Genomic DNA, 13,061 nt, shown 5'->3' with positions numbered 1-13,061 from the left:
GCCTGGGGTTTAACAAAGTTAAATTAATGTAGGATGTATTCTCTACTTGATACTAATTGTTGGTAGGAAGTGGACAACAACTCTTTTCACTAAAGAACAAGAGAAAAATTATTTGGGTTGCAGTGGAAATGCTAAAGGTGGATGTTAGGAAGAAATGGGATGGTGGCTGGACATTGGTGGGTGCTGGTGAGGATATATGTTTGGTCTCATGGGATCTAGGTAACAGTGACTTAAACCAGCTAGAAGGTGAATTCTCTATTGTGTTGAAGTCCCAGTTGGTATTGAGGTTCTGTTCCATAAAGCCAAGAGGGGTTCAGGCTCTTACTTTGCTGTGCCATTCATAGGATGTCCCCCTTACCCCCACAGTCGAAAGTGTCCCCATCAGGGCCTCTTTCAGCTTGCGGAAAGGGAAAGGAGAACATGTCCTCTTTTAAGAGAATGATTGAGAAGTTGCCCACATACTACTGGCCAGAAATCAGTCAGATGATCATGCCAGAGGCTGGAAAATACTGTTTTTACTAGGGGTGCCCAGGGGCCCAGCTAAAAATGCAATTACTACTTATAAAAAGTGAAATTGGATAATGCCATCTGTCCATCAGGAATTCACTTTTTATTCCCTTTAAGTCATCCTTTAAATCATTCCATCTTGTAGTCAGATTTTAGTAATCTTAAACTGATCTACCACTATGAAGTTTGATGAATTACATAAATTTGGCTTTCTTTCTAGTCTTAAATGTTAAAATGTTTTAAAATGAGAAGAAATCTCTCTGCAAGGGGCCTTCATGATGGTGGAAAGTGGCTGCTCTTCCTTTCCACCCAAGACATTCTGAAATATCAGGCTTAATCATGGGAGTAGGGGAGGGGCTGTGTTAGAGAGTAAGAAATACGTTGTGTGTGTGTGTGTGTGTGTGTGTGTGTGTGTGTGTGTGTTAAAAGGAACTTTACTGGGTGTTGGGGGTTCAGACGAGGTCCATGAGGATGTTGTCCACCATGATGCTGGGCTGCAGGCCCTGCTAGGGGACCCGGCCTGGGGACCGCCCCCCTCAGCAGCATCTGACCTGGCAGTGGAGCCCTCAGGGGGAGCTGGGCAGGCCAGCCAGGGCTGGGCGGGTGGCGGGTGCAGGAGGGGAGGCCCCAGCTGAGAATGCCCCAGGCCCTGGTGTGGTGGTGGCAGAAGTGCAGGGGCCTCTGATGGCTGGAGGTGGTGGAGGGAGGCCTCAGGGGACACCCCAGTCTGGGACGGTGGTGGTTTAAGGAGGAAGCTCCACAGCTGGGTTTTGTGGCCGAAGGATGAGTCTGGGAGGGGGTTGCCCAGAGGCCACTCCAGGAGGGCTTTGTGGGGCACCTGGAGTGGGGGAGCCTGGGAGGCACCCTGGGGCTGGGGCTGCCCCACGGCCGCTGAGGCCCCTGTGGTATCTTTAGGCCAGGGCTGCGGCGGTGACAGCAGTTCTGTGAGGGTCTTGCCTGGACCTCTAGAATGAGGCCCAGCCCAGGGGGCGCATGCTGTGCCCCTAACCTGCGCTGCTGCTGGACTTGCTTGTGGTGGGTGATGACCGGCCGGATGCCGTTGACGAAGCTGCGCTGGTCGTAGGGGATGAGGCCCCTGAAGATCTTCTTGGACGAGGTCAGGAGCATGAGCACGCGCGCCTCGCAGGGGGCCGTGCGGTGGAAGTGCACGCAGCCCGCGGAGCCGATGCCCAAGAGGCGGTAGAGGCCTTTGAGGGAGTCCAGGTCCTTGGTGAAGGGGAGCTGGACCATCCCTGATTTCTGGAACAAAGGGCCCAGGGTGGTCCATAGCTGGGGGATGAGCCGCACGATCAGCGCCTGGGGCCACTGCCCGGTTTTCAGGTTCTCGCGATACTTCACGTAGACCGCCCCCACACAAGGCAGGGACACGTCAGCTTGGTGTCGGCGTCCACGGTGGCAGGTTTGGGCTTCTCTTGCCACCTGAGGAACCCGCTCCAGGCCGGGAGTGCTTTGGAGACTGACTAATGACCGCCGAGAGCCTGGGCCCGGAGCTGGGCCGGAGAAGGGCCGCTCACGCCGCCTGGGGCCATGGTGCCCGCCAAGGACGTGCCCCAGGCTGCGCAGGGGGCGCCAGGCCCGGGCCAGCGGCCACAGTGGAGACCAGGCTGGGCTGGGAAGCGGGAGGCGGCCTGGGGCGCCAGGGACCCTTGGGGGCAGCGGGGAGCCTGGGCCAGGCTGTAGGGGGCCCACTCCTGGAGCGGCCTGCTGAAGAGGGTTGATGGGCGAGAAGCGAGGGCTCAGCCCAGCCTTCTGGTTCTTGGCAGCCTCTGTTGCGTTCTGGGCTGCCGCCTGAGCTGCACTTAGGTTCCCAGGGACCTGGTACTACTGCTGAGGAACTGGTAGGGCGAGGCAGAGGCTGCTGGGGGGCTGCCGAGAGTGTAGCCCCCGAGGGTGGAGCTGGAGGCAAGGCACAGGCTACTCTGGCTGGAGGGGGTCTGGGGCCGAGCCACCCACAACGGACAGCACAAGGCCCCGCACCAGCACCATGTGCATCGGGTCCTGGCTCACATCTGCTGGCGGCTGGAGTGGCTCCAGCATGGCCTGGCCGGAGGAAGCGCCTTCTCCAACAGAAGCTGCAGGGCAGGCAGCTTCTGGGGACACATGATGGAGAAGTAGATCCCTGGCTCCCTAGTCTTCTGCACAAGGCTCTCGGACGTGCACCCAGAGTACGTGGTACTCTCGACAGTAGGCAGCAGGTCCGGCGCCAGTTACAAGATAAGGAGGCCGACTCAGTGTGTTTGGCCGTTCTGCTCGCGCGTCTTCTTGAAACTGCCTGCAAGGCCCTGCTGAGACCTTCGGCGTGAAGCTGCAGCCTTCGCCACCCCACCCATGAACTTCATGCCATCCAGCCAGGTGACAAACTCAGGCTCTACTGGTGGGAGCATGACATTGGACGTGGGACTGTGGAGTGCTGTCCACCGTGTTGAACACCACGAGGCTGTACTGGGCCCCACATAGTCTCCCCTGAAGCCCATCTCGGCAGGAGGATCACCATTAAAATACTCGACCACCGGAAGCAGGTAGTGCTTGTGGAGGCCCTCGAAGCAGGTCCCCAGGTTGGCCTTGCCCTTTATCACAAACACCACGTCAGCTGCGAGGTCCCCGGCGCAGGCCTGCCCTCGGACCTGGGGACAATGATTCACGCTGCAGATGCTGCAGCCGCGGGCAGAAATACATTCTTAAGCTAATTCAGGTGACAGAGGAAAGGACTGAAACCTTCTCTCTGGCAGACTAAAGGAACTTTTGAAATTGCCCAGAGGTAGAGGTGTAGTCTTGGTGCCTCCATTGTGTCTTATCTGACTTGAGGATTCAGTTGCTGTTCCTCCCTCCACTAATTAGAGTCGGAGAACTTCCATGGAACCTCCTTTGACCCTGCAAACGACCTGAAGCACTGAACTCCTTGGAAGGATGGATGCCAGGTAGGTACCAGAACAACCATTGTTACCAAAGGTGATTTTCTTAGTTTTCACCTCTGTGTTCAGAGCTACCCCGGGCCCTCAGCCATGTTAGTTCTAGGAGGGCTGAGATTTTTATCTGGCTTATTTGCTGTTGCAGCCCTAGGATGTAGACTAGTGTCTGGAATATATTTTGGTGTTCAATAAATATGTAAATAAAAGAATAAAATTAGGTACAAGAAATCAGTTGCTTCAACAGGCAATAGGGGAATTGAGAAAAGAGAAACTAGTTTGGAGTCAGAAGTCCTGGTATGTCACTCAGTATTATGTGGGTTTTAGGCTAAATGCAATCTTTCCAAACTTCTCATCTGAGAAACACAGACAATAACTTTCAGGGTTGTCATGAGTATTAAATATATAGAGTAAAAATATATAGTGTTTTGTAAACATTTGAATTGGGAAAGAGCAAAGATAAAATAAGATACATTCTGTGGCAATGTGGACATTTATATAAAATAAAAGGGGCTCTGTTAATCACTGGGCAAGGAATGGGTGGTTAGATAGATGATGCTTGGGAAACTGGGCTCATTAAAGGATAAACCTACGACTAGATCCCTATTTCATATGATTTACAAAGATTAATTCCATTTAAATGAAAGATATAAATGTAAAAGAAAGGTATAAAGCTGATAGATGTTAGAAGTATGAATTTGAAATCTGTGTAAAACCTGAGGAAATATGAAATGTCACAATCAGGACAATAAGAAATAGAAAACCTGAATAGATCAACAAATATTAAGGAAATTAAAAAGCTAATAAAAGATTCCCTTTTACCTCATACATTCAAAAAACTCCCTAGTCTTAGAGGTTTTCTTTGCTTCTTTTAAATGGTTCAGATGATTAGATTAGTCCCACACTGGATGGCCACCCTTTTGAGTAACTCAAAGTCTACTGATTAATAACTTAATCACAGGAATGACATGCCATCACTTCAAAGGTTCTTGCCACACTTCGGAGGAAGGATTACACAGGGTGTGTGTAAATCAGAGGGTGTGAATCTTAGGGACCATTTAATTTTCTGACGGGGAGGTAATTAGATTTCTTCATTGATTTCTTCTTGGAGGAGGTACTGGGGATTGAACCTGGGAGCTCCTGGGTGCTGATCATGTACTATACCACTTGAGCTATACCCTTCCCCCAGGAACTATTTTATTTTATTTATTATTATTATTTTTTAATGGAGGTACTGGGGATTGAACCCAGGACCTCGAGCATGCTAAGCATGCGCTTTATCACTGAGCTATGTCCTCCCCCCCATTTTAGAATCTGCCTTTCCTAGTGTCCTTCCCTAGGGGTGTGGGCAAGTAAGTGTGGTGGATGCAGTCTAGGGAATACAGCACAACATGGACTAGAAGTGCTGGGCCTGATTCAACTTGGATAGACCTTGAAAACTGTCAAATGGAAAAGTAAGCAATAATAGGATTTTATAGGACAAAAAATGTTATATAAATGAAAATGCATATACTCAAATAACACTATACATTTTGTAAGAATATGTATCAAATGTGTTAAGAATAGGTGCCCAGGGTGGGAGGGAGGAAATGAAAGTTAAGATTAAGTGAAGGGTGGGGAAAAAAATAAAACGAGAGATTTGATGATGAGAGAATGCCGTGAACTGAGGCGAATGGATAATTCAACTCCCTGAAGCTGGGATACAAAAGGAAATAAATTGAAATACTTAAAATAGAAACTAAATTCTTTGACACAGCTCTCTTCCTTGCTTGTTTTCCTCTGCCAATGACTTAGAATGATTTTAGGCATAAACAGAGCATTTCCTATGTGCTGTACAAACTATTTCAGTGGCTTCTTTTCTCAAGCAGGTTTCTTAGAAAGGCTGTTGGATTTGTAGGGCAGGTCACACAGAGGCTGAACACAAGTGCCATTGTTGCTCGAGGGGAATGGGACCTGCCCTGTTGGGGTGGTGAGGCAAGCAACTCTGCCTTGTCTGAAAGAATAGAGTCCTTATTAAAGTAACAATATAAATTAGCAAAATGTTATAATAATTATAGGCAGTCTCCAATTTGTGAACATACGTTCATTTTTAAATTGAATTTTGAGAACGTTCAAGCTTTCCTCTATAGGAACAATGCTATAAATCATGGTTATATACCCAATATTTGCTAGACCACACACACCACATAGCTGAAACAGGATAGGGGTGGAGCTCACTTGGGTTCTGAGTCTTGGGAATCAGGAGAAGGAAAAGAAGGAAGACTTCCAAGGCTGACTATAATTAAAATATTGAACTAAATGAAGTTCACATTTGTCAGTCTCTGATGTTTCTTTCTTATGTCTCTTGCTTTCTTCTCTGTACAATATAATGGGAGTATTTTTCTTGTTGCAATAAAGCTTATGATTATTTTTAAATGGCTGCAGAAATTTCCATACAATGGGTAGATGATCATCCTTTGCTTAGTGGTTTCTCTGTTGCTGATGATCCGGTCCACACTCCTTTTCTGCCAACTTTATTCCCCCTGGGTACCTCCTTTCCTGGCCCCTGTTACACATTCTCTAGTTGCTCTGAACACTTCCCCTCCCAGACCCCTAAAGCACTCCATTTTCCAAACTTACTTGACTTTCTGCTCTCTCAGCCCAAGCTCTTGTTTATTCAGTGCAGCTGACTTCTGCAAAGATTTGTTGGAAGCTTTGAACTGAACTCAGTCATGCTCATGTATCAATGGCTAGTAGACCTCTAACCAGTCCAGAGTTATTCACATTGTTAAAAGAGGATGCTCGTTAATCCAAATTAATCTTTGTATTGAGCCAGCTGAGAAAATCAAAAGGAAAGTTTCCTGTTAGGGTAGAAAAAGATTGGATCAGGGTGATCACCTTACAAATAGGCTAATCCTGCTTGGGAATCTTTCCTCTAACCAAGTCCCCTAAGATATTGCTGGGTTTGCACAGTTGATTTCATTCCTTTAGTCTTTTTTTTTTTTTACATTTTTTTGAGTTATAGTCATTTTACAATGTTGTGTCAAATTCCAGTGTACAGCACAATTTTTCAGTTATACATGAACATATATATATTCATTGTCACATTTTTTTTACTGTGAGCTACCACAAGATCTTGCATATATTTCCCTGTGCTATACAGTGTAATCTTGTTTATCTATTCTGCATATGCCTGTCAGTATCTACAAATTTTGAAATCCCAGTCTGTCCCTTCCCACGCTCCTCCCTCTTGGCAACCACAAGTTTGTAGTCTATGTCTATGAGTCTGTTTCTGTTTTGTATTTATGTTCTTTTTTTTTTTTTTTTAGATTCCACATATTAGCGGTCTCATATGGTATTTTTCTTTCTCTTTCTGGCTTACTTCACTTAGAATGACATTCTCCAGGGACATCCATGTTGCTGCAAATGGCATTATGTTGTCATTTTATGGCTGAGTAGTATTCCATTGTATAAAATATACCACATCTTCTTTATCCAGTCATCTGTTGATGGACATTTAGGCTGTTTCTGTGCCTTGGCTATTGTAAATACTGCTGCTATGAACATTGGGGTGCAGGTGCCTTTTTGAAGTAGGGTTCCTTCTGGATACATGCCCAGGAGTGGGATTACTGGGTCACATGGTAAGCCTATGCATTCCTTTACTCTTGATCCTGTGGATCCTCTGAGCAGCAGTTTTTGTTTTTCCCTCCCCTCCTCTTTAATGGTTTCCATGTGGCATTGGTTGCCATTGAGAAGGGGAGAGAGGTGTCAAAGCTGTCTTTTGTTTTTTTCCTCTTTTTTTGGTGGGGAGGGGTTGTGGTAATCAAGTTTATTATTTTTTTTATTTAATGGAGGTACTGGAGATTGAACCCAGGACCTTGTGCATGCTAAGCACGTGCTGTACCGTTCGGCTATATCCTCCCCAACGTCTTTGCTAACTGAGGGTTTAATTGGTAAGTTGGGAATGGTCTCTCCTAAAAAAAGCTTAATAAGCAAATAAAAAGAATAAGAGTAAAGCAAATTCAAAGTAGAGTTCAAGTCATTTGTTTTCCTAAATGTCTGCAGTTGGCAATACGGTGTAACCTAGACTTTCCTTATATCATTTCAGTGCATGTGTGTGTTGTAGTGGGAAAGGGCTGCTGGAAGCTAGGACAGGTCTAAGCAGGCAAGGGCTTAGATCCAGAGGTCAGCAACGAGCAGATTTATCTGGACCAGTGCTAATTATCTCAGCCCAAAGGAATCCACATTCAAATCTGTTTATACTTTCATAGGAGAGGGATGATCATCATCAGATGCCACAAAAACTTGAAAGCGTTGAGGCCAGGAAGAGAGGCTGGGAATATCTCCGTAGAATGGAGATGCTAAGAGCACAGATCTTTGCTTCTGCTCTGGTCATTATCCCAAGACAGCTTCGGTGGGATTATTGCAAAGCCAGAGCCTCACTGAGTCACCAGCAAGGCGTGTACTCCATCTGACTCATTTCAGTCCACTCATTTTCTTTATTCTGTCAGAGATCTCAGTCCTACTGTGGTCCTGTGCCCTTTTTTAGGACAAACACATCTTTCTTCTTTCTGACTTGGTTGCTCCAAACTCTCTCCACAGGTTTCTTTATTGTCTCATCAAAAAGAAACCCTCAGAAATGTGGTTTCATAAACCTGCAGCTCATTTCTGCTGTGACCCAACCACATTGCTGCCACCTCTCCCTCCTCCAAGGCAGACCTCTTCATCCATACATCTCCTTCTCCTCCTTGCCTTCCTCGCCCTCCTCCTCTTCTTCATTAAACGGTTTTACACACTGAGATTTAATGGACACACAATACACAGCACCTATGTAAATCATGTAATTTGATGTTTTGGTATGTGAAGTCATCATGAAACTGTGACCTTGTCACCACAGTTAAGATAGTGAACGTGATGATCACCTCCAAAGATTTCCTTATACCCTTTGATAATCTTTCCCACTGCCCTCTCTTCAGCCAATCACTAATCTGCTTCCTGTCACTGCGGGTTAGTTTTATAAGTGGAATGAATGTAGAGTATGCTGTCTTCTGTTTGCCTTCCTTCACACGGCATAATTATTTTGAGATTCATCCATGTTTCTGCATGCATACTGGTCTTTGTAAGGACGTGGCTTTTTTTCTTGGATTCATGTCTAGGAGTGAAATGGCTGCATCATGTGGTGGATGCATGTTCAGCTTTTTAAGAAACTGGCAAATTGTTTTCCAAGGAAGTTGTAACATTGTTGTATTCTTAGCAGCAATGTGTGAGAATTCCAGTTGTTCCACATCCTTGTCAACACTTGTTATGGGTCAGTCTTTTGTTTTTCAGTCATTCTAACAGGTATGAGATGGTATCTCATAGTGTTTTAATTTGCATTGACTTAATGACTAATGATGTTGAGCATCTTTTCATGTGGTTGTTTGCCATTCATATGTCTTCTTTGAGGAGATATCTGTTCAAATCTTTTCTCCATTTGGGGAGAGGTTGTTTGTTTTCTTCTTACCAGGTTTTGGGGATTATGTATTCTGGATAGAAGTTATCAGGCATATGATCTGCAAATATTTTCTCCCAGTCTGTGGTTTGTCTTTTCATTCTCCTGTCTTTTGAAGAGCAGATGTTTACAATTTTGATGAAATACAATTTATCAATTTATTTTTAATGGATGTTGCTTTTAGTATCATCTGTAAGAAATATTTACCTAACCCAAAGTTACAAAGATTTTCTCTTATGTATTCTCTGAAAGTTTTATAATTTTAGGTTTTATATTTAAGTCTATGGATGTTTTAAATTAATTTTTTTGTACATAGTGTGAGGTATTGAGAGTTTTTTTTTTTTAACACAGATATTTAGTTGTTCAGGCAGTATTTGTTGAAAAGACTAGTCTTTCTCCACAGAATTGCCTTAGCATCTTTGTCAAAAATCAATTTTTTTACAATATATTTGTGGCTTTCTTTCTAGACTCTGTTTTATTGATCTATTTTGATGTCAGTAACACTCTTCTCATGATTACTGTAGCTTTATGTCAAGTCTTGAAATTGAGCACTGATAGTTTTCCAATTTTGATTCATTTTAAAATTGTCTTAGCTATCTAGGTCATTTGCATTTTCATATGAATGTCAATTTATACAAAAAGTCTGCTGAGATTTCTGTAGGGATTGTATTATATTTATAGAGCTGTTTGAGGATAATTGATTTCTTACATCAGGCTTTTCAACCCACCTAAATCAGTTCTTCATTTGAATTATAGTGCTTTTTACGTTAAGTTGGGTATTTTATAGCTTAGTTTTCTACAGACAAAATGATTTCTTCAGGGAGCTATGGCTTACTCTTTTCGAATATGTAAAACTTATTTTTGGATGAAACAATTTTAAGCAAACACACAATTACTTATTTACAATGACATTTTTATTTTTAAAGTTAAAAATTTGAACATTAAAAAATGCTAAAAGGCGGGAGGTGGTAGAGCGCATATTTAGCATACACGTCCCGGGTTCAATCCCCCATACTGCCTCTAAAAATAAATAAATAAATAAGTAAATAAACCTACTTACATCACCCCCAAAAACTAATAAAAATTTTTTTTAAAAAAATGCCAGGATACCACTTCCGATGGTCTGTCGGATGTGTGGAGGGCCTCTCAGACGCCCCCTTCGGATCCGAGGCCCTCATCCTCTGGCTGCTGGGAATATTGGTGGTTGACAGCGCTCATCGAGCCTCTCTGGGGATTGCCCTCAGCCGACCAAGGGACTCAAGGTCACAGCCCTTCCCTAGAGGCAGTACACATCCAATGACTAGTCCATAAGGCCTGACCTCCTTGCCTAAAGACAGAACCACTCTGAAGGGCTGTAGAAGCCGCACAGCTCCCGGTGGGATCAGCCGAGGCCTCTGTGATGTCGAAGTTCAACCCCTCCCCCACCCAGTAGACATCCTGCCCTCTAATCTCCATCTCAGACAGTCTGTCTCCCAGGGAATCCAAGTAAAGACAGAAGATAATTTCCTAATCAGCTCACAGTTTATGCAAGGGCTTAAAGGAATGGAGATAGTGACCCAGGGCCAGCCCACAGGGCCCAGAGATGAGATGTGGCAAAAACTGGAAGCCAAATATTTTGACTGTTGGCTTGTGGTCAAAGTCACATCCTTCACTTAGAAGGACTTTTCCCTTTGTCATGTCACCTTTTGAAACCACCTTGACTTTGGGAGGAGTGGAAAGCCCCTGGCAGGCTTCTGCGTCCTTGGTGGGGCAGGGACACGGAGGGCACACGGCAGAGAGAGAGAGAAAGAGGGACTTTCCGTACAGGCTAATTGACGCTGGCTGGAGAAGCTCGCCCTCTGGGCACAGGGCATCACAGTTGGAGGGGCCGACGGTAGGGGAGGGCTCACTTTATTAACTGTTCTCAACTCCTGTTTGATGGGCCCAGGAGTGTGAGCCGGGAAGCAGGAGGAAATAGTACCAAAAACCACTGTAAAATTAAAAGTTGTGATCCTCAAACACGGTTTTAGTCACCTATTGATGCTAATAAAACCTAGAGTGATCAGAACTGACAGGTGGCAACCAGGATCCTCAAGGAGGCATTTCTCCATGGCTCTTCTCTGAGACCGGAGCCAGCATTCTGCCTTCCGTTTTGACATAAATCCTTCCCTACTGTGATTCCTCTTGGAATCACCCCACATTAAAAAAAAAAAAGTTAGAATAGGGCCTTTAAAAACAGCCTTAGGGTGGTGGGTAGGTATGGCTCAGTAGTAGAGTGTGTGCTTAGCATGCTATGAGGTCCAGGGTTCAATCCCAGCACCTCCATTAGAAAAAAAAGTCAAAAAACCTTGGGTCAGCCCATGTAAATGAGTTTCACTTTATACAGCAGATATATTTATGTAAATTTAGTTATATAATCATGACTAATAAATAATTGTATTGTAAATTCATTTCACCAGTTTTTCCTTCCTCGTTTGACATTTACAACAGTCTATGGCAGAGGAGGAAACTGAAGTTGAAAGAGGTCACTGGCTGGTACTGGGCCTCTTAGTGAGTGGATGAACTTGAACTTAAACTTGGGTCCACAGACACTAACACCGGTGTTATTTCCTTCGCTTAAAAGCACTAGAAGAATTTACCTTCCAGAAGATTCCTCCATAAGTCTGTATCAACCTGGGTGTTCATCTGTTCTGAGGTGGGGCCAGCTGCTCTCTTTGAAGGAACACAAATTTCAAGACTTTCTCATAAGAAAATGAACAATGAAGGAACCATCACTGTGGTGCCCTAGGTGGGTGGGAGATTGGCAGGCACCAGGTTTCCACACTTGCCTAGCTGGCTTGCTGTGGGATACCAGCATGACGCAGATTCCTAATGAAAGTCCTGGAGATGTTTTGCCAGCAAAACTACCTTGGCGGTGGGCGGGGAGGCTCCCTGAGGAGGGGTTGGGGAGACGGGACAGGAGGTGCTGTGGAAGAGGAGCTGCAAGCGAGGCCTGGATGCGCTCCAGCTGCCACTCGGTGAGGCAGGCCCAGAGGGCTCTGGAAGGAACAGAGGACCCAGTGTGAAACCAGGCCCTTCCCAGCCCCACTTCATTTAATCCTCACTCCGCTGCAGTGAGTTTTCCTTTCTTTTATTTCAAGTGTGGAAACAGATTTTTAAGAGGCTGAATTATCAAAGGTCAGAACAATTAGTGGGATGTGAGCCCAGGTCCCTCTGATTGCAAATCTGTTGTGTTTAACCACTCGGTTATATTGAGTATAGAGGTAGGCAGCATAGTGAACTGCTTTGCATACCTTCAGGCTCGTATTTAAAATATTTCTTCAACATTTACCTAGTGGAAAGGTTCAGGCTGAGAGGGGGAGGTTGACAAGTGGGGGCAGCATCCAGCGTGGATACATCACCTCCTCCCTCCATGTGAGGCAGACGGGGCAGCTCTGGGTTCACCTGAGCCCAGTGTTGGGAGGGATGTCTTCCCCACCCTAAGCAGCCCATCAGAGTATCCCTTACAAGGACGAGCAGTTCGGCCCCTGAGAGGCAGCCTTGTAAATAACGCTGCCAGGGAGATGGCGGTGCTGAAGGCCGGATCCCTGCGCACTACCCTGTTTCCCCACGTGGTCAGACCACAGACCACAGACCACATCCGTGGACACTCTGGAGAAGTCTCACATTCTATCTGTTGGCTTCATTCATCATGGCCTGTGTCTATGCTCTGTTCAGGGCTGGCAGCCTGCCTGGAAATGCTGGCCCCACAGGCCAGATGGCTCCACCTGGCCCTCCTCCATCTGGCTGTATTGCTCCTGTTCTGCAGCAGGGGTACAAGCACCCCTTTCTCAGCCAGGAGAACAGGAGTCAGGGGACCTGGTGACTGTTACCTGCTTGGGTGGCTTCCTCCCAAGAGACATCGCCTGCTTCCCCTTAGATTGCCAGCTGCCCCAGGAAATCACGAGGACATCCTGCATCCATCCACCTTAATCTGAAGGAAGTTTGGATTACAGGAAGACCATCCTCGAGGAAGTGTGCCCCAGGATTTGCACAAGATGATAAATAACCAAAAGCCTACTGCTTGCATTTTATTTGCTGTCTGTAAATCATCTACATATTTGATTGAGGCTGCACTTCATGCATAGGTGAATGGGAAGTGAACTGAATATTTTTTAAAACTAACTTTATACAGTAAT

At 45.6% G+C, this 13,061-nt stretch overlaps 1 pseudogene; it reads right to left on the bottom strand.

Annotated features, from left to right (window-relative positions):
- Positions 1–959: 959 nt before the first annotated feature.
- On the bottom strand, positions 960–3,466 carry LOC140688572 (mediator of RNA polymerase II transcription subunit 25 pseudogene; annotated as a pseudogene).
- Between the last annotated feature and the right edge of the window lie 9,595 nt (positions 3,467–13,061).

Source organism: Vicugna pacos, chromosome 23 (genome assembly GCF_048564905.1).
Source record: "Vicugna pacos chromosome 23, VicPac4, whole genome shotgun sequence".
NCBI lineage: Eukaryota > Metazoa > Chordata > Mammalia > Artiodactyla > Camelidae > Vicugna > Vicugna pacos.
This window is presented reverse-complemented; position numbering and strand designations above follow the sequence as displayed.